Raw genomic sequence first — 22,254 nt, 5'->3', positions numbered from 1 at the left:
ATCAGCTGTCAGGTTTCCTATGTAAATTTTAAGCTATAATAATTTTTGGTCCCACAAGATCCTATATTAATGATTTTTCTATCCACTATCTCTTTGGCTTTTATAGTAATTGTCTTTTTTTCTCATTCTCTTAATAATAAATACGCTTATTCTCTTTTGGCTAGTTTATGATAATTGAACTCTACACAATTTAGCCAAGTACACATTAGGGAAATGATTATGATAGGCTAATCTCTGATAATCCATTTGTATTATTGTACATAGAAATAAGAAAATTAGGAACAAAGGAAAAATGGTTATTTTTGATCCCATGATAATATTCTGACCAACAGAAAGCTTAAGAAAGCATAGAATTAACAAAAGCCTTGTAAACTAGACAAACAAAACTTCTTAAAGTGATACCGTATATACATAATAAAAATGTATAGTATAGTTAGGTATATGAATGCTATTAATATAGAGACGGGAGCAAAGAGGTATCTGACAGAGGTTAATCTCTAACGGGAACTAAAGATCCGCATGTTTAAATCCAAAGTATCCCAACGCCATCTATTTTGGGGAATCCGCGGTACAACCCTTGGCTCAAAATGAGATATTTGTCCAAATCTGCTGAAATCATTGAGTTCAGCCAAAATACATCTAATGTGTAAGAGACCCTTAGGCCTGATGATGGTTAATGGGCTGAAGAGAACAGAATGGTTTTTAACAGGGACAAATGCAAAGTCTTGCATCTGGGAAAAAGAAATGTTAAAAGCATGTATAGAATGGGAGGAATAGAACTAGGTGATAGTGTACCGCCCCGCGCTCGGCTGCAGCCGAGCCGCTCGGGTTCGGGCTCATTTGGTGGGTGGCTCGAGGGCCTCTGGACCCGGGGGTCACGTCGCTCTACAAGGGGTTGCTGGCGATCTCGATGGGGGTGGTTAGGTAGGTGTACGGCTGGAGCCGTGTTTGAGCTCGTGACGCCACCCACGGGACGTAGTGAAGGTGTAGACACCATCGCTGCAGTTACGGGGGCACCCGGGGAAGATGGTCGTGCAGCAAGATATTAACCCCTCCGTGGGCAGGGATGGTGGCCCCGGGAACCGCTTGGGGAGTATAGTGGCTGGGCGGTGCAGGGCGGTGCGCGGCCGGATGGCACTGTTGTACTCATGATTATTGACACACACAAGTCTCAGGTCAACAAAGTTGATGGTGGTCGGTGCCCACAGCTGGCTGCGTCTTGTCCCCCACCCAGGTTGGTGGTCTTGGCCTTCCTCCTGCACCTTATTATGTTTGTGTAGACTGCTTGTGCCTCAGCAACGGGAGTCCACTCCCCAGCTGTGTATGTGTCGGTGGAGTCCGTTTGCCCGCAGACGCTGGCCTGTAGGATCTCTCTGCCTGTGCGGTGGCTTTCTATACCCCTCAGTGGGCTTTTGCCTTCTGTCGGGACTTGGGATGGGAAAGGACCTAAGGTCCAGACCTCAATCAGTAAATTCGACGTGGTCCAGTGGCTTCTGGGCCTTGTTCTGGGTCCGAGTACCCCCTGGTGCTCCGGTTTCCAGTCAGTTCCCTAGTTCGGTACCGGCGGGCCACTACCCTTTCCCGGTCCCTTACGGTTCCACCTGGCCGTCTTCCCGGCTCCTGCAGGCCAGGCCACCGCCTGCCTCCTAGCCAAGGTATGCGGGTTACGACCCCCACACCTGTCAGTTTTTCCCACTGCAGACCTGTCACCACAGGTCTGCTGCACTCTCCTTCACTCCTGTCACTAATCTGACTGCACTGAACAACTCAACTGAACTTTACTGAACTCCTTGAGTTTCCTGCCTCCGGCCCTCTGGACTCCTCGGTGGGTGTGGCCCGCCCCCTGGTGTGACCATTAAGCTCAGAAGGAGATGACTAGGTTTTAATGTGGTTGGCTGCTGTTACCTTTTTAGGGGGATGGTGTTATGTGGGGCCTATCTGTGACTACCTGGCTAGTCCAGGATGTCACAATACCACCGGAGAAAAGGACTTGGACATAATAGTGGATCCCAGATTCAACATGAGCCAACAATGCAGAACTGCAGCTAAAAAGGCCAACAAAATTCTGGGATGTATCAAAACAAGCACTGAATGTAGATCAAGAGAGGTAATTATTCCCCTATACTTTGCCATTGTCAGACCCCATCTGGAATACTGTGTGAAGTTCTGGGCGCCCCAATTCAAGAAAGACATTGATGTATTGGAGCAAGTCCAGTGAAGAGCAACCAAGATGGTAGAAGGTCTGCAAACTATGTCATATGAAGAACGGCTAAAAGAACTAGGGATGATTAGTTTGAAAAAGAGAAGGCTAAAAGGAGACTTAACAGAGGTCTACAAATATCTGAAAGGTAGTCACAGTGCAGAGGGAACTACCCCATTCTCATTAGCAGAAGGAAGTACAAGAAGCAATGGGATGAAACTTAAAGGAAGGAGATTCAGATTAGAAATTAGGAAAAACTTTCCGACACTGAGGGCAGTCAGGGAGTGGAACAGGCGACCACGGGAGGTGGAGAGCTTTCCATCAATTGAAATCTTCAAGTGGAAACTGGATAAACATACAGTTAGGTCCAGAAATATTTGGACAGTGACACAATTTTCGCGAGTTGGGCTCTGCATGCCACCAGATTGGATTTGAAATGAAACCTCTACAAGAGAATTCAAGTTCAGATTGTAACGTTTAATTTGAAGGTTTGAACAAAAATATCTGATAGAAATTGTAGGAATTGTACACATTTCTTTACAAACACTCCACATTTTAGGAGGTCAAAAGTAATTGGACAAATAAACCAAACCCAAACAAAATATTTTTATTTTCAATATTTTGTTGCGAATCCTTTGGAGGCAATCACTGCCTTAAGTCTGGAACCCATGGACATCACCAAATGCTGGGTTTCCTCCTTCTTAATGCTTTGCCAGGCCTTTACAGCCGCAGCCTTCAGGTCTTGCTTGTTTGTGGGTCTTTCCGTCTTAAGTCTGGATTTGAGCAAGTGAAATGCAATGAATCTGGGCTGAAAGTATATCCCGGGACACTTCAGAATTCATCCGGCTACTCTTGTCTGCTGTTATGTCATCAATAAACACAAGTGACCCAGTGCCATTGAAAGTCATGCATGCCCATGCCATCACGTTTCCTCCACCATGTTTTACAGAGGATGTGGTGTACCTTGGATCATGTGCCGTTCCCTTTCTTCTCCAAACTTTTTTCTTCCCATCATTCTGGTACAGGTTGATCTTTGTCTCATCTGTCCACAGAATACTTTTCCAGAACTGAGCTGGCTTCATGAGTAGAGATGAGCGAACCGGTCCCGGTTCGGCTCGAGGCCGGTTCGCCGAACGGGGGTCCCGTTCGAGTTCGGTTCGTCGAACGTTCGACGAACCGAACTCGAACGTATAGGCTATAATGGGAGGCAATCACAAACACATAAAAATGCATTATAAATGTACACAAACAGTTAATAAACATTGCCATAACACTTACCGGTCCTCGCGATCCCTTCTGCACTCTGTCTCCTGCCGCTATTCCATCCGATGATCGCTGAATCCTCCCGGTGACCTGCACTGCCAGCAGAGAAGCAGGACCTATCGTGACGTCAAAATAGCCATGTGACCAGTCACGTGGCTATTATCTCATTGGCTACAGACTGGTCACATGACTATGACACGTCATGTAGGACCTGCGAGTGCATCTCTCCGGTACACGGTGCACATATGTGTATCGCCGTGTACCGGCGACATGCTCTAGCACACGGTCGACTCCCCGTTCCGTTAGGGACCGGCTGACACAGCCGGTCATTAACGGAGATCACCGTTGCCATAGCAACGCAGTTAGCGGTGACGTCACCGCTAACCGCGGCTCCGGGAGCACCGTTGCTATAGTAACGCGTCTGTCAGCGTTACCGCTAGCAGCCAGCAGTGATCACTCACGGAGTGAAGGCTGCACGCTGCTTCCCGATTGTAGTGAGCATTGTAGTTAGGATGGAGGTTCCCCAGCCCCAAGTGATGCCCCTCACTACAATCGTCACTACTACTACACTAGAAAGAAAGAAGACAGAAGAGCAGGATCGTGGAGGGCTGACAGGGGTAATAAAGATGGAGTCTCTAATGTGTCTGTGTATTTATTTCTATTAAAGTATTTTTTCTCTGTGTGGTGTCTTTTTTTTTAACCCTTTATTGGAGATTCTTAATGGCCGGGTCAAACGTGCCTGACATTAAGAATCTCTGGCTTAATACTGGCTGGTAAAACAAAGCCAGTATTAACTCATGATTACCCAACAAGCCACCCGGCTCCAGGGCTGTTGGAAGAGTTGGATACAGCGCCAGATGATGGCGCTTCTATGAGAGCGCCATTTTCTGGGACGGCTGCGGACTGAAATCCGCAGCAGAGGCGCCCACAAACCTCGGGCTAACCTGTGCTGCGGATTCCAATCCCCAGCTGCCTAGTTGTACCCGGCTGGACACAAAAATAGGGCGAAGCCCACGTCATTTGTTTTTTAATTATTTCATGAAATAAGTGAAATAATTAAAAAAAACGGGCTTCCCTATATTTTTGGTTCCCAGCCGGGTACAAATAGGCAACTGGGGGTTGGAGGCAGCCCGTGGCTGCCAGCTGTACCTGGCTAGCATACAAAAATATGGCGAAGCCCACGTCATTTTTTTGGTGGGCAAAAAACTTCTGCATACAGTCCTGGATGGAGTATGCTGAGCCTTGTAGTTCTGCAGCTGCTGTCTGCTCTTCTCCATACAGACAGACAGCAGCTGCAGAACTACAAGGCTCAGCATACTCCATCCAGGACTGTATGCAGAAGTTTTTTGCCCCCTGAAAAAATTATGTGACTTCGCCATATTTTTGTATGCTAGCCAGGTACAGCAGGCAGGTACGGCTGCCCCCAACCCCCAGTTGCCTATTTGTACCCGGCTGGGAACCAAAAATAAAGGGAAGCCCTTTTTTTATTATTTCATGAATTTCATGAAATAATTAGAAAACAAATGACGTAGGCTTTGCCCCATTTTTGTGTCCAGCCAGGTACAACTAGGCAGCTGGGATTGGAATCCGCACCACCGGTTGGCCTGAGCTTTCTGGGCCCCACTGCTGCGAATTGCAGTCTGCAGCCACCTCAGAAAATGGCATTTTCATAGAAGCGCCATCTTCTGGCGCTGTATCCAACTCTTCCAGCACCTGCCTGCTATACCTGGCTAGCATACAAAAATATGGCGAAGCTCACGTCCTTTTTTTGTAGCTTTTTGGCAAAAAAAAAAAAAATGCTTCCCTGGATTTTCCATTGCCAGTGAAGGTAACACCAAGCAGTGGGGGTTAGCAGCCAGTAGCTGCTTGGATTACCCTTAGCTAGCAATACAAAAAATGCAGTGGGAGCTAACATATATTTTTTTAATTATTTATTTAAATAACTAAAAATAAAATGGGCTTCCCTGTATTTTGATTGCTGGACATCACAGTGCTGTAAAAATAAATCTTTAAAAAAATGACGTAGCGCTCCGCGGTATTTTTGATTCTCAGCGCAGATAAAGCAGACAGCTATGGGTTGCCACCCCCATCTGCCTGCCGTTACCTTGGTTGGCAATCAAAATACAGGGAAGCCCATTAATTTTTTCTATTTAAAAAATAGTTAACATTCCCAAATTTTCCCCTGGGACGAGAAAACAAGCTATTTACTAGATGGAAAGAGAGGGGAGTCAGGAGAATGATAGATGTTATGAATGTGGAGGACAGGAGGTGGATGACAGGTCGGGAAGTGCTGGATAAGTACAACCTTAATAGCTCACATGTCATCCAGTATGAACAATTGAAACATGGAATAATAGGAGACCTGGGTGTGGTTGGAAGAGAGCTGAACAGAAGTTCGATTGATGAGTTACTGGAATGTGATGTAACAAGTATAAATGTCTCTAAAATTTATCGATCGCTAAGGGGGGTGCTTATCTCTCGGGAGGATAGTCGGACTTTAAAAGCGTGGGGGAAACAATTGGGAAGGGAAGAAGTGGTGGATGATATACTGAGAGGATGGGTACAAGTGCGGAAACACATTACCAATGAGAGATGGAGAGACACTCAATTCAGAATTCTACATAGGGCCATTATAGGTTTCAACATACCAGGTAGGGATAGGTGGTGTCCTAAGTGTCAAAAAGAAAAAACGGATATGCTGCATGGGCTATGGGAATGTGAGACAATCGCTAGGTTCTGGAACCAAGTCAGACTATTTGCCCAGTCAACATGGGGAATTTTCAGCAAACTAGACTTAATGGTGTGGATTTTCCACTCCTTTGAGGGAGGAGTAGGAGGAGGACCGAGCACGCAGGAAAAGAGGAAATACGCAATAATGCATGACATAGCCTTGATAGCTAAGCGTTGCATCTTAAAACACTGGATTCAAAGGGAGGGCCCATCCATAAAGGAGGTTGTGGGCGAACTACACAACCTTCTGAAGTGGGAAAAACTAGAAGCGGAGAGGGATAAAGATGGGTTGACAGCCAAGTTTTTTGTGAGATGGAGACATTTTATTGAAAGCCAATTCACACAGGGAGAAATAATTAACCTGATGGCACCTTTTGTTCACTCGGAGTGGTATATCCTGAGCGATATCCAGGACAGCCTGGGTAAACTGAGAATCACCTAGGAGGGGGCTCTGGCGGGAGGGGGAGACGAGACGGTTGGGAATACCAAGACACGCTAGCAAAATTGAAATCATTCAGGGACGACACAGAGATTTAACGAATTGTATTGCATATGTTATATTATATTTCATTACCTATGTTTTGGTTTAATGTTACTGTATACTATCTTAAATCGAACAGCAACATGGAACTCCAAATTGGGGTATCACCCACCTCTATGTCACATTTTGTCAGACGAATGTTCTTCTTTTGCAATGATACTTGTCATGTTTTTACAAATTTGAAAAATCAATAAAAAACGTTTTGGAAAAAAAAATAGTTAAAAAAAAAATTACGTTGGGTCCCCCCATTTTTGATAGCCAGCTAGGGTAAAGCAGACGGCTGTAGCCTGAAAACCACAGCTGGCAGCTTTACCGTGGTTGGGGATCCAATGTGGAGGTCCCCTCAGGCTCTTTTTTATAATTATTTTATAAATATTAATAATTACACAATAAAAGTAGGGGACCCCCCCAAATTGGATCACCAGCCAAGGTAAAGCGGACAGCTGTGGTCTGGTATTCTCAGGGTGGGAAGGTCCATAGTTATTGGGCCTTCACAGCCTAAAAATAGCAGGCCGCAGGCACCCCAGACGTGGCGCATCCACTAGATGCGCCAATCCTGGCGCTTCACCCCAGCTCATCCCGTGCCCTGGTGCAGTGGCAAACGGGGTAATAAATCGGGTTGATACTAGCTGTAAAGTCACCTGAGATCAAGCCCAGCAGTTTGTGATGTCATGGTGTCTATTAGATACCCAACATCATAAACTGTCAGTACTAACAAAAACAAAAAATCGACAAAAGAAATTTATTTGAAAAAACAGTCCCCAAAACATTTCCTCTTTCACCAATTTATTGTAAGAAAAAAAATAAAGGGGTCCCACGACGACTCTGGACCGTCTAGAATATGGGGGGGAGACACTCAGGGAACGTATCCCCCATTTTCTAGGAGTGCGGACCCTTCATGTGAGGAGTGTGGGTGCAATGAATCTGCACTCACTCTCCCCGGGTCCACAGCAGCAGAGTCCATGTCGTAATGGTTGCTACCAAAGCTGCAATGCCCTGCTCATGAGGTAAGGGCATGCCTAATCAGGAGAACTACTGTAGAGGAAGCTCTGCTCACTGGTATATAGGTGCTCAGAGGTAATAATAGATAAAATTAGTGAGTAACCTCGGCACTCTATATCTCCCAGACTAAGTCAGTAAGTCACAACGGATAGTAATGCAAAATCACTCTTTATTGGTCCGTATTAAGAAATTTTTTTTTTCATAAGCATATATGTTTTTGTCCAAAACAAGTTACAAATGACGTTTCGGCCTGAGCCTTCGTCAGATTGGACTTATCTGCATGTAATCATGAAAAATGACAATAATCAGTATCACATAAGAGTGAGAGAACAATAACATAAACTCGAACAATGTAGAGGTACAATTGGGATGCAGCAAAAAAATTGCAACACAGCAAGAAATGAAACACATGATACAAATGTCATAATACAGTACAAGGACAATATAGTAATGACAAATATGGGGTCAGAGTAGGCTTAGACAGCTCTGGTACGAAAGAGATGTCAATCATAAAGTAACATGTGCAGTAGGTGTAGAGCTACAGTATGCATGGCAGAGCTAATGGGTAGACTGACCATAGAAAAAGAACGGAGAAAAAGTGGAGCATAAGAGGAGAAAAAGTGGAGAAAAAAGTGGAGAAAAAGTGGAGAAAAAGTGGAGCATAAGAGGAGAAAAAAGTGGAGAAAACGTGGAGAAAAAGTGGAGCATAAGAGGAGAAAAAAGTGGAGAAAACGTGGAGAAAAAGTGGAGCATAAGAGGAGAAAAAGTGGAGCATAAGAGGAGAAAAAAGTGGAGAAAACGTGGAGAAAAAGTGGAGCATAAGAGGAGAAAAAGTGGAGAAAAAGTGGAGATTAAGAGGAGAAAAAGTGGAGATTAAGAGGAGAAAAAGTGGAGAAAGTGGAGAAAAAAATGGAGAAAAAGTGGAGAAAAAGTGGAGATTAAGAGGAGAAAAAGTGGAGCATAAGAGGAGAAAAAGTGGAGAAAGTGGAGAAAAAAATGGAGAAAAAGTGGAGAAAAAGTGGAGAAAAAGTGGAGAAAAAGTGGAGAAAAAGTGGAGAAAAAGTGGAGAAAAAGTGGAGAAAAAGTGGAGAAAAAGTGGAGAATAAGAGGAGAAAAAGTGGAGAAAAAAGTGGTGAGAACGTGGAGAAAAAAATGGAGAAAAAGTGGAACACCCTTTGGTACCTTTCATGTGGCACTAAGGGGTGCTTAGCTTTGTATTTAGCCAAAAAAATGAAAAAAAAATGACATAGGGTTCCCCCTAGTTTTGTAGCCAGCTAGGGTAAAGCAGACGGCTGCAGCCTGCAGACCACAGCTGGCAACCTCACCTTGGCTGGTAATCCAAAACTGAGGGCACCCCACGCTGTTATTTTAAATTAAATAAATAATTAAAAAAAAAAACACGTAGGGGTCCCCCAAAATTGGATCACCAGCCAAGGTAAAGCAGACAGCTGGGGCCTGATATTCTCAGACTAGGGAGGTCCATGGTTATTGGAATCTCCCCAGCCTAAAAATAGCAGGCCGCAGCCGCCCCAGAAGTGGCGCATCCATTAGATGCGCCAATCCTGGTGCTTCGCCCCAGCTCATCCCGCGCCCTGGTGCGGTGGCAAACGGGGTAATATTTGGGGTTAATACCAGATGTGTAATGTCACCTGGCATCAAGCCCTGGGGTTGGTGAGGTCAGGCGTCTATCAGATACCCGACATCACCAACCCAGTCAGTAATAAAAAAAAAATACACGACAAACACATTTTTATTTGAAAAAACACTCCCCAAAACATTCCCTCTTTAACCAATTTATTAGATTGAAAAACAAATCCAGGTCTGGTGTAATCCAAGGGGTTGCCATGACGATGCACACTGTCCCAGTCAATGAAGAGCAGGATGTTCCCCATTGGCTGGGAGAGCAGTGCAGTGACCTGAGCTAACATCAATGGGTCAGCCCAGGTCACTGCAGGGGGGTGACAAGTGCTGCTGTCAGTGAGGTACATTACCTGCGCTGATCTCCAGCACACTGACAGCCCCTGTCACTGAGGTCAATGACCGGCGCCTTCACATCAAGTATCGCGAGAGGTCCGTGACGTCACCGCCAGTGTCAGTCTCGGGTCGGAAGCGATAGGTGATGTGACAAGCGGCGGCCATGGAGGACAGTGACAGCGCTGAGGTCGGGATGGCGGGACTTCATCACCGCAGGTAAGCCGAGCGAGCGAGCGGGCGGGCGGGCGGGGGGGGTGGGGGTGGGGGTGGGGGGGGGGTGGATGTGTGTGTGTGTGTGTGTTTGTGTATGTGTATGTATGTGTACATGCCGCGGGCAGGAGGGGGTGGAGCGAGCTGAGCGGGAAAGTGTGGGCTTCCTGCACGTAACTAAGATAAACATCGGGTTACTAACCAAAGCGCTTTGCTTGGATACCCGATGTTTATCTTGGTTACCAGCTTGTGGCAGGCTGCCAGCGATGGCTCCTGCTCACTGTAGCTGTAAAAAGCCCTGCTTTTTGCTGCTAGAACCGTTCTCGAACGTATCTAGAACTATCGAGCTTTTAGCAAAAAGCTCGAGTTCTAGTTCGATCTCGAACAGCCCAAAAATCACTCGAGCCTAGAACTGGAGAACCACGAACCACGAACCGCGCTCAACTCTATTCATGAGGTGTTTTTGAGCAAATTTAACTCTGGCCTGTCTATTTTTGGAATTGATGAATGGTTTGCATCTAGATGTGAACCCTTTGTATTTACTTTCATGGAGTCTTCTCTTTACTGTTGACTTAGAGACAGATACACCTACTTCACTGAGAGTGTTCTGGACTTCAGTTGATGTTGTGAACGGGTTCTTCTTCACCAAAGAAAGTATGCGGCGATCATCCACCACTGTTGTCATCCGTGGACGCCCAGGCCTTTTTGAGTTCCCAAGCTCACCAGTCAATTCCTTTTTTCTCAGAATGTACCCGACTGTTGATTTTGCTACTCCAAGCATGTCTGCTATCTCTCTGATGGATTTTTTCTTTTTTTTCAGCCTCAGGATGTTCTGCTTCACCTCAATTGAGAGTTCCTTAGACCGCATGTTGTCTGGTCACAGCAACAGCTTCCAAATGCAAAACCACACACCTGTAATCAACCCCAGACCTTTTAACTACTTCATTGATTACAGGTTAACGAGGGAGACACCTTCAGAGTTAATTGCAGCCCTTAGAGTCCCTTGTCCAATTACTTTTGGTCCCTTGAAAAAGAGGAGGCTATGCATTACAGAGCTATGATTCCTAAACCCTTTCTCCGATTTGGATGTGAAAACTCTCATATTGCAGCTGGGAGTGTGCACTTTCAGCCCATATTATATATATAATTGTATTTCTGAACATGTTTTTGTAAACAGCTAAAATAACAAAACTTGTGTCACTGTCCAAATATTTCTGGACCTAACTGTATAGCTGGGATGATTTAGGAAAACCTGCACTCACAGGGGGTTGGACCCGATGGCCCTTGAGGTCCTTCCAACTCTACCATTCTATGATTCTATGATTCTAGGCCAGAATTAGATTTCTGTCAGCAATTTAACTAAAAACTAAGAATTCTGCAGATTTTTGTGTATTCTGATCCCAATGTACTAGAGATGGACACATTTACTTGAGTAGAATTGAATTTTAGTGGAATTTAAAAAAAAACCAACAATCAGTAGTCTCCAGAATTGAGATATATTTTGTAATTCGCTCTGTACAAATTTAGCAAATTAGAAGCATGGCTGGCAAAAGATAAAAAAAACACTGTATAACAATTGTATGTATATTTTGAAAAAGTCCTATGTTCACCGAAAAGAAAAAATATACCTTAAAATTACCTGGTGTAAAGATTACACGAAGGAGACTCTGAGATGTGTTGTCACTTTAAATACCCATATTGACCTAATGTTAGGGTTTAAAGGGACAGCTGTCATGGAATGGGTTCACCAATTAAAGCCTAGGGTGCATTAAAGCTCCGTTGATAGGTAGGGTGCAATAGGGTAAAGCTCAGGTTAATTATCAGATACAAATTTCTCCCCTTTTTTATGATGACTTATATGTACTGTTTGTTGAGTAGATATTATGACTTCAATAGTCGTTTTAAAAAAATTATTAAAAATTAATTTTTAACGTATATTTTTTTTCTTTTTGGTGAACATACAAAAGGTAAAAAAAGGAGGGAAAAAAGCTTATAATCACCGCAGTACTCTCCTTTTAAGGCACCTCCATTATTTGTACTCCCCATATTCATCTTCTTACTGCTTCCACATGCTGCTTCTACATGCTTGAGCAAAGTCAACCTGGGCCAATATGTGGCCAGAAGACCAGCGTACAGTAGGCATCGTAATGTCACTGTGACTTTACATGGTGCATGAAAACACCAGGAGGAGAATAGGTATGATTGCCGCATTGCTGTAGTATATGGGATTTTCCTGAGGAAAGAGAAGGTCCTCTCTGAAATGCATAGAAATAAATCACTATTGACCTACTCCTGGATGTTTCTCTGACTACGGCAGCATGGCAATCATAAGCATTCTTCTTCTCCTGGTGCTTGCTATTACATTTGTGGGGTTATTGCAGCCATCATTTTGGTAATTTCCAGTTGGTTATGACTCAGACAACTTGCCAAGGTGTGCATTTCCAACTTTAGTTTCAATCATCTTTCTTGGATAAAACCCCAGATTTTGCTTTTTTTTCCTCCAGCTCACTGCATGTCGTTACATGGCGCATGCACAGAGATGTCATGTTACGACTCTACGCATGAACGACATAAGGTCATGGTGACGACGTGCAAAGTTACCTAATAATGCATATTCTAGACCTGAACTTTCGGACACAAATACACATCCACAGGGTCATCCCGTGCCTTGTCATGGCCGGACGTCCTAGCTTACTTTGAAGATGCAGAGCACAATGGTAGTAACAAGATGCACTAAGGTCCTAAGGGGAAAAGTGAGCTGTGAAGTGAACTCTGTGGTCTCTCCAGACCCAAAAACATAAGGGATATTCATTTTTCAGAGAATAAATTCACTCCAAATCAAATTTCCCAGTAAAATCAGTTTGATTTTGGTAAATTTGAAAATCGACAGATCTGCTCAATTTACCACCTATTTTTTCAGGATCCCTTCCTGGGCCGGTTATATATGAAATTGTCAGTGGTTCCCACACTGAGTACTCCATACAGTTTCCTAGATATACAGTTATATGCCTTTTTTAATAAACAAGCATATGATTCAGATTGATTAATGTCCTAGTGAACTATGTTTACCCAACTTCAATACTTTATGAATTATATTTTTCTGTCTTATTCAGGAAAGAACTAGAATTCTTTTTACTAAATGCTATTGCAAAACAAACAACTAAAAGTAATGAATCCTTTCTGCCGGGTAACTATGCCATAATGGCAAATATGATCACCAACTGAGACCCCATTTACTGACTCCGTGAGAAGCTGTCAATTAAATGGGTAGGGGGTCCGGTTATGGATGGGAAGAATAATCTCATGTACTACATGATGCACATACACAAATGTATAACTCAATCTCTAAAACCTTAAAGACAATTCATTTATGAACCATTTCTTTTACAACTAAAGAAAATGATGGGTTTTTTTAAAGAAATACAACCAGCAAATCTATAGGAAACAATATTCTCTTTCCCTTTAAGTGTTCTTTATTGAATGGCCATAAATAGCTGATTGACTGACACTAGCTCTTGGCTACACACAAGAAGTGAGAAAACCCTTTGTACACATCACACTGTCACACATCATTTTGCAGCTCTTATGTAGCACAGAAATTGATGTATTTAGATAAACTATTTATTCATAGAGAACCCTAAGGAAAAACTAATGGAGATATATTAAAATTACTGCCACATAGCTTCACAACTGATCGTTAATATAAAGAAGTCGGGGTTAGATTCCCAATAAATCACTGTCCTGAAAAATTAGAAGGACAGTCTATAAACACTGCTATACATACCACCATTTACCAAATATAATATATTCAATCATTGGATTTATTTAGCTATGCGGACAAAGAAAATAATTTACTATACGTTGCAATAAGTATTTCTACAATATTGAAATTGCAATATCAAGAAGGAAAAATCATGGCGCTCCTACTCGATGCTGAATTAATCGTGAGGTTTTGAAAATGTTGTTTCCATTTTTTTTCATCATTTGGTATGCATATGACCGAAAAATGGAAACAAAATTTTTATTCAATATCGAGTATGAGCACCACACGGCATAATTTAAATACTTGTATGACTTAGCTGTTATTAATGAGGATATTAATGGTTGTCTAAGTTATGCTCTACCACACTGAATGCACTTGGGCAGCAAATCATCAAGATCCGCCGCTGGCAGCTCCCTTTGCACTTGTCATCCAACAATGTCCCAGATGTGCTCGATGGGAGACAAGTCCAGAGATGCTGAAGGTTATGACAGCACTCATAGATGTCACAGGCTGCTAACTGAAGCATGAGCAACATGCAGCATGAGCTTCTTATGTTGATTTATGGCTCCTGGGAGACTTTCATGTTCCCTTGTGAAGGTCCGCCCCATTAGCATGTTAGCACGTCCCTTTGGGTGTGCTAAAATGCTAATGAATGTGCAGCGTCAGAGGATGATCTCACTAACCTCTCTGCTGCCATCACCACCCGACATCTGCTGCCATCGCCACCCGACACTGGATTTTGTCTCAGTGCGCATGACCCCGGAGTTTCGGTCATGACCCACAGGGGCCTGCTACCATGTTATTCAATGCAGCATCATCAGGCTGATGCGTGTACTGCTGATCTGAAGTCTCGGCACTGGTCATGCGCTTGTGACCTCTCTGAAGCTGGGACGCGTATACCCAGCTTCATACTGCGCATGACTGGAAGTGCGGGGCATTCTAATCAGCGAAGGCAATGGACATAGGTACGCGCGTCACCACTGATGATGCTGCATTGAATAGCATGGTAGCACACCCATGTGGACGTGCTAACATGCTAAGAGAGCAGAATGAGCACAGGAACTAACTTCCTTGCAACTAGTCCCTGTGCTTATTAATGATAAAGGATCTTCAGAAATACTTTTCATAAAGATCTCTTTATCTATTGAATTAGAAATATACAACCAGAACTGCTTGTGGTTCTGGGTGCATATTGTACCTGACAGGTTCACTTTAACTTTAATGTTTTTCTTGGTCTACCTGTATGCTTTCCTTTTACAACCTTCTCATATTTTTTTACCTATTCATATCTCATTGGACCTACCTGTAGCTTTGTCATAGCTCGTCTCATTTTAGTTTTCTATTTTGAAGCCATTGTATGATGAATGCTTTATGTTGTCTCAATTGACAGCTACTGTGTTGGGGCCATGTCATTTTACCAAGCCAAATAGCTTCATAAGGTCGATGAGTGCTCCTTTTTTATATCAGACCAATTATGATTTTTAGACTTGTGCCAGTATTTGTTTTAGAAATTGAAATTCTAAAGTAATACCAATTTTTTTATTCTCTACTTAATCTCTAATAACAAATTACTTATCATTCAGCCATCAAATAACAATTGTTTTCTTCAATTTGTATATTTGCTATATGGTGAAAATAAACCTGAAAGTTTTGCATTTAGGCCCCCTCCAAAAATGCAGCAAGCCTGTACCTATATGTTGTCTCTAAAGAATACAAACAACATTTTTTGTGCCATTTTTTAACACTTTCAATGTCGGTGTATTTTGGTGTCTGTTTTTCTAAACATAACAAGTTTTAGGTAAAGAGTTATTTTCATGCATTTTCCCACAGGTTCTCTCTAGGAAAGGACAACATGAAAGATTAATTTGTATTTAAAAAAAAATCCATAACAAACTGGAGAATGGTGGTTTTTACAACTGAGGAAGAAACGTATGTAAAGAAAAAACTCTCTGTGAAAGAAGACTAAAATGGGTAAAGTTTGCTAGAGGTTATTGGAATCTTAACATTCTTAGTATCCATAGGTCTTCATAATCATGGCAATTTTATTTAACACAGTGGAGTAAAACGAAAGCTTATGTGATCCCATCAGCTTAATAAGATTGTAGAGTGAGAGGAAGGACCTAAGTACCGTTTCCTTTTGTGAAACATATAATCCAAGGAAGGCAGCAGTTTGTAATTTAATTAAGAAATGCTTCAGTGTTCAGGATTAGACACTAATGATGTAAAGTGCTAATAATGCCCAATAACACACCACACCAGAATGTAGAAAGTGAATGTACACAGACATCATTCCATTTTGACATCGGCAAGACTTGTCTAATGACACATTGTAGAATACAGCATGTAACCATTATATGAAGGCAAAACCTTCATCCCCTGAAGTCCCAAGACTGAAAAATAACTGTCTTTCACCAGACAGGCTCCTTTAGTAAACAACATCAGTACATTAAAGAATAGATCCACCAAGATTGAGATTTGCAGTTAATAATACTGAATTTCACTTAGAGGATAAATGGAGAAGAGAGTTTTTAAAGAAGTACTCCTATAAAATTTGTTATTGCCCAAACCGTTTATGTAATGATGTAAAGATCAATAATACACTCATCAATTTTCCTTTCCTAGTCTTTCCAGGTTTCTAGCACCGCTCTGGTCCTCTTCTCACTCATATAACTGCAATCCTGACTGGCTGATCACACTGAGGTTCATGTGTCCACCAGATGATGCTTTACAAAGTAAGTCTAAAAAGAGTCAGAACGAGTCTCCATATGGTTACATAGACACGGTTATGGTTAGAGACATGCATAAATCCCAGTGTGATCCAGAAAGTCAGAATTTCAGGCACATGAGTGAGAAAAGGACCGGACTGGTATTGCTAAGGAAGAGCTAAGGAAGACAGCGATTGGTGAGTATATTAAAGTGGTTCTCCAATACTGTAATAAAATAGCCCCAGCATGTAGTTCAAATGACAATCTGTCTTAAGCCTGCTTTACACATTACAATTAATCGTGCGATCGCATTTGCACCCGCCCCCATCGTTTGTGCGGCACAGGCAATTTGTTGCCCGTGTTGCACAATCCTGTAACCCCCCCATCACACGTACTTACCTTCCAAACGACCTCGCTGTGGGCGGCGAACATCCACTTCCTGAATGGGGAGGGACATTCGGTGTCACAGCGACGTCACACAGCGGCCGGCCAATAGATGCGGAGGGGTGGAGATGAGCGGGACGTAAACATCCCGCCCACCTCCTTGCTTCCGCATTGTCGGCAGGACGCAGGTAAGCTGTGTTCATCGTTCCCGGGGTGTCACACGGAGCGATGTGTGCTGCCTCGAGAACATTGAACAACCGGACGCTTGATTTTTAGAAAATGAGCGACGTGTCAACGATGATGCACATGGGAGGCCATGGAGAGGCGAGGGAGCACACAGTCTGGCGGCGGTTTTGAATAGGTTGGTGTCCCTGCTGAAGGGGAGAGGCAGGATAGCGCACTACACTTGCCAGCAACTTAAGTGGGTGGAACTTCATTGGTATTCTATCAGCACTATAGGTGTGATAGTGACTCTTGTCACTTCCTAGCATGCATTGTCCAGTGGCTGGTCTGCTCTTAAGTGACAGCAAACCTCTCGATTATACCTGTATGCATTTTGAAAGACAGGATGAACGAGAAGGTGAGTATTTCTGCTCATTCATAGCTGTCACATGCTACGATATCACTAACAATGCCGGATGTGCGTCACTTACGACGTGACCCCGCCGACATTTCGTTAGATATATCATAGCGTGTAAAGCCCGCTTAAGTCTCAAATCAAGACGTGATGAAATCTGAAGAATCACAGCTCCTGTGACCTGTGTCTCAGCTGACAGAAAAGCTGCATCCTAAACCTACATACCTCCATGAGCTGATGAGAAGGGCTAGGAGATCAGAATTAAAAAAAAACCTCTACTCCTTGGCTGATGGAGCAGGGAGGATTGGGGCTGGAGAAAAAAAAAACCCCTTTGTGTTAAGTGAACCAAGGAAAAGATGTATTTCTTCTGATGTCACAGCCCATCCCCAGTAGCTCACTGAGTTTCCTGTGCTGATGACACAGCTCCTCTGTCAGTTGGGACACAGATCTTGGGAGCTGTCTTTCTTCAGAGTAGAGTCCATCGTGGAATGTGCCTACGACAGCCTGCCATTTGAATTATGTAATGGGGGATTATTTTATTACATTCTTCTGGAACACATTCAAAAGAACGTATACTACATTACATACAAATTTACACAGGATTGGGGAATAAAACATTTTGTGAGCGTGTGCCTTTAATGATTTCTATTGTAGTAATAATTAGAACAAAAAAATTGCCATGTAAAATGTAATATTGATATCTCCCATGATCATAATGCAAAATACTTAATTGATAACCAATTCTGTTTTGTAACATTGAATAGTAGTTATTTACTTTTCAATACATTTTACAATAGAGTTCATATTAAATTTGGAAACAAATTAAAATGCATACACCATACAGTTTTAAAGATTAAAAGGATTGTTCCATAAACAATATATATCACCTATAATCAGGACTAGTGATAAATGTATGATTGCTGGATATCCTACAATTAGGACTACCAATATTCACAAGAACTAGGGTCACAAGTTCCCAAAAGAATTACCGTAAGTGTTAATTAGGCTAGATTTATACTAATACAGTGATCTCTGGCAGACCACGCTTTTATACATATCTGAAAAAGATGAATACTGCCAAGCTGAAGGCTAAATAATGTCCACTTTGACTCCATTGAAGTTATTGGCAGTGTGAGGTCTCTGTGGATATTTCCATTCAAAATCCTGTTTTTTGTGGATCCTGACATAAATGGAGGCATAGTGCCTGATGGACAGCTCTTTAGTAGTGTGGGCATAGCTTAATTATATCTGACCACTTTTTTTTTTATAACTGTCCAATGACTTTTTATAGTAATTGAACAAAGTGAATGGCTAGTGGATGCTCATACTGATTAACTTCATTCACACAACAGACTTTGGGCTCACTTTGCTTGGATCAGTGGGGATTCTCAATAGACAACCCTCTAAGAATCATAAATTTATCACCTATTCTGTAGAGAGTTAAAACATGTTTTTTATGGGACAACCACTTTAACTCATTTACAACTTGGCAATTCAGATATAACTTCCATTAATATGAATGAAGTGACAAGTTCCTCCACCCTTAATATATATAAGGTCAAAGAAACTCACAAAGTAAAGAGCATTATACCAAGTTCACAGGTCCCGGATCTGTCACAGATTTGCAGTGCAGATTCTGCACCTCAAAACTGCAGCAATTTCCTGTACAATTCAAATAAATGGATTTCCAAAATCCTACTGAAGTGAACGCACGCAGCGTGCTCATTATTATGCAAATTTTCATTGCAGTTTTCACCCTATTCAATGCTAAGATGGAGCAGGGAAAAATCCTTTAAAGTAACCTGTCACCAGGTTTTCCCCATATAAACTACAAGAGATGAGCGAACCCGAGGTCCTCAAAACCCAACTTTTCCCAAAAAGCAGAGTTGAGTTCGGAGGATTTACATATGAACACCACTCATGTGAGCATTGCTGTGCTTGGGTGTGCTTGATGCTCAGCCCAGTGTGAGCCGCTTTCAGAATTTGAAAAGCTCGCACTGGGGGTAACAATTGCGTGATCAGATGTAGTGTGTACAAAAAAAAAAAGGAAAAACCTTGCCCATCCGTCCCCGGAAGTGTTCTGTTTATAGCTGGCTGTATATGGATGGAGACCCGAACTGCCCAATTAGGGACTTCCATTGGGGTTCAGGTCAAGTCCAGGTTCCAAACTAAACTTTATCAAAAGTCCGGCTGCACCCGCTGAACTGAACCTTCACGGGTTCGATTATCTCTAGCACCTATCTGTATGTCTTTATATACAGTATTCTAGAATGCTTTATTTAAATCCCCAAGCTGATCTGTATAACATAATAGCTTTCATTGTACTCACTTATTAGGCAATCCAATCTGATAGGCATTGCTAGTCTTCATCCGGCACTTCCTCCTCATGTGCAGGTGTCTGTGGCCTTTACCTGTGCAGTACAGTACTTTACTCTGCCCTCGACAAGGTAGAGAAAAGTGCAGGAGCGCGATGGAAGACACTATGTGGATGAAGTAGGATGCAACATCCACATGAATCAAGGAGATAGGAAGAGTCAGAATAAGACCAGTAACACCCATCGCACCAGACTGTCCCGCAGCTGAGTATAATATCAGGTCATTTTTACATTATACAGATTGGCTTGGGTACATATGTACAGTATTCTAGAATGCTGTATATAAAGGCATACAGATGGTGGCCATACTTTATATGGGAAATTCCTGGTGACAAGTTCCCTTTAACCAAATCCCCAATGCAATATACACTTGGAACCTGTGGATTTGATTGCGGATTCATAATGGATTAGTAACCAAATGTGCAGCAGAGATTTTCCGCAATATGTGAACATAGCCTAAGTGTCGACATACTGCAGTTTTAGAGATCATGAGTTATCCTCCTTTATTAAAAAAATCTCTGAGAAGTAAAAAAAAAAAATAATAAAAATCTCAACTACGTATTTAAAGGGAACCTGTCAGGTGCAACACGCACCCAGAACCACGAGCAGTTCTGGGTGCATATTGCTAATCCCTGCCTAACTGTCCCGGTATATAGTAGCATACGTACAGTAAAGAGATCTTTAGAGAAGGTATTTCTAAAGCTCTGTTGTCATATGCTAATTAATACAGGGACTAATCGCAAGGGCGTTACTTCCCTTGGCTAGTCGGCCCTTTTAGCATGTAAAGACACCCCTGTGGGCATGCTAATATGCTAATGAATACACAGTATCAGAGGCATGGTCAATCTCACAGCTCTTTGTTGCCACCGACCCTGATGCTGGGTTACCGCTCAGTGAGCATGATCGAAGTCCCGCACTTCGAGTCATGCTCAAACTGCTGTAGTGCGCATGACCGGAAGTCCGGGAACATTCTGATTGTCCGCACAGAGCCGAAAACCAGCGGTGGTAGAGCAGGTGAACACTACCATGACTCTGACGCTGTGCTTTCATTAGCATGTTAGTGCGCCCACAGGGGCATGCTTAAATGTTAAGGGGGCCGATTAGCCAAGGGAACTAATGCTCTTGCAACTAGTTCCTGTGCTCATTACCATATGATAGAAGATCTTTAGAAATACTTTTTCTAAAGATCTCTTTATCTATGCTAGTGTATACAGGGACGGTTAGGCAGGGATTAGCAATATACACCCAGAACTGCTCGTGGATTTGGGCACATATTGCACCTGACAGGTTCCCTTTAACCCTGAAGAATAGCTAATATTGTGTTTAATGTAGGATGATAAGTGCTCAGTGGCAAACACCTCCCTGCCCCCTGTGAGTATTTAATAGGAATGAGAAATAGATGGCAATCAGACAAGGTTAGTCAGCTACTTACTATTAGGTATAAAATAATTCAGCAGTAAAACAATATAACAATGTATCAGCATTACAAATTAGAATAAAAAATATTCCAAAACAATTATTTTTCCTCATTTTTGGTTTTGAAGCCTTCCTGCAGGTGTCAGCGTTCCCCAGCCTTAAACCACAGTACGACAGACTAAACCAGTCCGCTATGTCTGCCGAATGTATACCATATAGAACATTTTACAAACCACGTTACTGCGTAAAATAGATAAAAAAACATCCAATAATAGACAACACAATAAAGGGATGCATAATATAATAGTAGAAGACATCACATTCCAAATCAAGGTATTAAAAAATAATGGAGAATAAGTTATTTAGTACTTACTTGGTTTAATTGCAATTTTCTGATATCCACAAGTGAAGTTGACGGATTCTTTAGACCAGATTTTTCCAAATGAAACTTCGTTAGAAAGATTTATAGTATTTGTAGTGTGATCTGTTCTTCATGGCATAAGACTGAATGGTCTTGTTTTTTTTCCTTAATATCTAGAAGCTTTTCGGAGGCGAAGAGATAAAATCAATAGAGAAGTTAATAGGAATATCCCATGCTGACTGTAAAAATGCCATCAAGTCATCTCCATGCTCAGCGTCTTGCTGTAGTTAAGAAGCGTGCACATGAAATGAAGATTAGCATTTGCACTTGTCTGGACTGCTGCTAGAATACATTGACTTATATGGAGGCTGCGTCTTTTCCAGCTGTAAAGTATCCGCCTCTCGTTGGTGAAATCCCTTAGGGTATCCCTTCATGCTGTTTTGATCTCCCTCCTTTCCCATTCGATTATCCTTCTCTCCCACTCACTGAGTAGTTTTTCCTTCCTCCTACTGACTTAAAGCTCCTTTCTCGCATCTCCCCTATTGCTCAGTGATCACTTGCTACTGATTTGCTGGCTCCATTTGCCTGCCTGGTATGTTTTCTCATTCTGTCACTCACAGCAATATCTGCTGAGCACCTTACAGACACGCAGAGCAGGAGGAAAAAAAAAAAAGAAAAAGTATTCTGGTTTTTAATCAGGTCATTGCTATTCTATTGAATTTAAGTCTGTTTATTTAAGACAAAAAGGAAATA

General features: G+C 42.5%; 1 protein-coding gene across 1 annotated transcript in view; it reads right to left on the bottom strand.

The window, feature by feature from the left end:
* Nucleotides 1–22,040, bottom strand: part of TRPC4 (transient receptor potential cation channel subfamily C member 4) — a 525,557-nt gene extending 503,517 nt beyond the window's left edge. The window contains exon 1 of the mRNA XM_075337313.1: nt 21,514–22,040. The gene's annotated coding sequence lies outside the window, so the exon portion shown is untranslated. The remainder of the gene's footprint in view (nt 1–21,513) is intronic.
* Between the last annotated feature and the right edge of the window lie 214 nt (nt 22,041–22,254).

This window comes from Anomaloglossus baeobatrachus, chromosome 2 (genome assembly GCF_048569485.1).
Source record: "Anomaloglossus baeobatrachus isolate aAnoBae1 chromosome 2, aAnoBae1.hap1, whole genome shotgun sequence".
Lineage (NCBI taxonomy): Eukaryota > Metazoa > Chordata > Amphibia > Anura > Aromobatidae > Anomaloglossus > Anomaloglossus baeobatrachus.
This window is presented reverse-complemented; position numbering and strand designations above follow the sequence as displayed.